Raw genomic sequence first — 2,270 nt, forward strand, 5'->3', positions numbered from 1 at the left:
GAGGCGCCCTCCAAGCTTCCATATCAGATATGGAGGCATATCACAGCTGAGGAGTGGCATGCATTTGTTGCACAAAAAACAACCCCAGAAGCTGTTGTAAGAATTTTTTACTAGCTAAGATTTAATACTTTTAGATCCAATATTATTGTATAACATCATATCTAACCTTTGTTTATATTTGTGTGTTCAGGCATATGTGAGAAAAATAGCGCGAATGCAAAAGCTAGGAAGCACTATCACCATCTGGGTGCTCAGTCGTATGGTCAGGCGAGAGAATCGTGGATGTACAACCATTACCCCACGATTGCGTCGACCACGACATCGGGCACTAGCTCTACGACGACAGTTGCACAGCGGCAACCAGATAGAGCGCTCGATTGGTGGTGTTCCATGCATGGGGTTGATGCAAAGGGACAGAGAGTCATACCTGATCCCGCAACAAAACAGATAGCTAATGCCATTGTAAGTACATATTATAAGTTTTTGATAAGGTTTACATAATAATATAACTTGTGCGCTCACGAGTATTTCTCTCTTATCCTTATGCAGATTGGCTTGAAGGAAAAGGAGGAACTGGTGAGTTCACTCCTAGAGGACAAGTTGATGCCTTACACGAGACTCTAGGACGGACCAATATGGACGTGTGAGGGGCGTAGGAGGTGTCCGCCTCGGGGCAGAAAGGTGTATGGTGATCAATACACCTCTACGTCAAGATCCAGTGCCTCTAGTGTCAATTCATCACCTTCCATAGATGTGGAGGCTATGAAAGCCCAGCTTCGGGAGGAGCTCAGAGCGGAGATGACTCAGAATTTCAACGCCATTTTGGCGCAGATGGGCTTACCGACTTTTGGTGCTTTCACGCAGGGCAATGTTCCTACGCAGCCTGTTCCTACGCAGCCTCATCCATATCAGGAGTTCAAGGTAATCATTTAATATCACAACTATTGTTCTTAAATATGTTGTTTCATAGACTAACTATTAATAGAGTTTTTTTTAAAAGGAAGAGACACCATGTGAGCGACTAAATCAAGGAGATGGTCATGGTAGTTTCATTATCGTGGCTTATGGATCTGTACAGCCCCCTAGGGACCGGGTACGATTGCACAACCAGCCAGTCGCTGATATTCACTATGTGGTCAGCGTTTCAGACATTGTGCCCGGTTTAAGCATTTCCTCTTCCGCTGCCGAATGCAGAGAGTTGGTGTACAGTTATTGTCTGATGCCCTTGGCAGTTATATTATATGGCCGCGTGCATTGGTGCGGTTATCAGATCAGGTACAATGTCTAACATAAGTTATATACATAGTTTTCTTTTATAGTTCCTATATATGATTGTCAGTAATATCTTTTAATTTAACTAATTACTAGGGTTCGGGGAAGGCCGACAGGAAGGGAAAGAAGGTAGCTTCACCTCAGGGAGGCCGACGTGCCTAAGTAAATGTTTCTACGGCAAAGTCTCCACTCATTACGGATATGGAGGTGGTGCAAGGCCTTACTCAACCGTGCTTCTGGCTACATGAGTGCGTTAGCGATGCAGACGATGAAGCAATGATTGAGATTAAGTTGTCGGACCACCAATTCCACTACATTGAGGAAACATCGACCTTCATTTCTAAGGTTGATATTAAAGAATTCTTACTTGGGGACGAGTTGAATGTTTCCATGATACAAACATTCATGAGGTAATACTTTATTAGTATATTAAATTAATAAATATACATATATGCCTTAATTAAGTAGTATTCAATCCAACTAATAATAACTTCTATAATAAGTAAGTTTTATTTTTATCAATATGAATTCTCAGGCTATTATACAATGATTTGAGGCAATCTAGTCAGCCAATGTTTGGTTGGTTATGTCCAAGCTTTGTACGAGATAACAGTTGCTAAAAAACGAAAGGAGGTGAAAGCATATCTCAAGGATTCTTTGAACGCATGTTCTCGTAGTGGATATAAGATCATTCTTCTTCCTTACATTGAATCGTATGCTTCTTAAACTCACTTTTTAATTAATTAAATTGACCTATTAGTTGTTCTACGATAAGAATAACATTTTTATTGTTGTAGGAACCATTGGACACTGATTGCAATATGTTTGTCACGTAACGAAGTCTACCACTTTGATTCTTTGCGTAAAGGAACAATACGGTCCTTACTAGTCAAATCATTGTTAAATAGGTAGCCTAATCGAAACTATATTAGCTTATTAAATATTAAATGTACATCTAATCTTATAATAATTATTGATGTAGTGTGATGAAGAAGCTT

At 40.1% G+C, this 2,270-nt stretch overlaps 1 long non-coding RNA gene across 1 annotated transcript; it reads left to right on the forward strand.

The window, feature by feature from the left end:
- The first annotated feature begins 1,388 nt into the window (after positions 1-1,388).
- Positions 1,389-1,859, forward strand: LOC130589989 (uncharacterized). The gene is made up of 2 exons (XR_008967551.1): positions 1,389-1,682; positions 1,808-1,859. It is a non-coding gene; the product is annotated as an uncharacterized LOC130589989 (long non-coding RNA).
- Positions 1,860-2,270: the final 411 nt, after the last annotated feature.

This window comes from Beta vulgaris, chromosome 9 (genome assembly GCF_026745355.1).
Source record: "Beta vulgaris subsp. vulgaris cultivar EL10 chromosome 9, EL10.2, whole genome shotgun sequence".
Taxonomy (NCBI): domain Eukaryota; kingdom Viridiplantae; phylum Streptophyta; class Magnoliopsida; order Caryophyllales; family Amaranthaceae; genus Beta; species Beta vulgaris.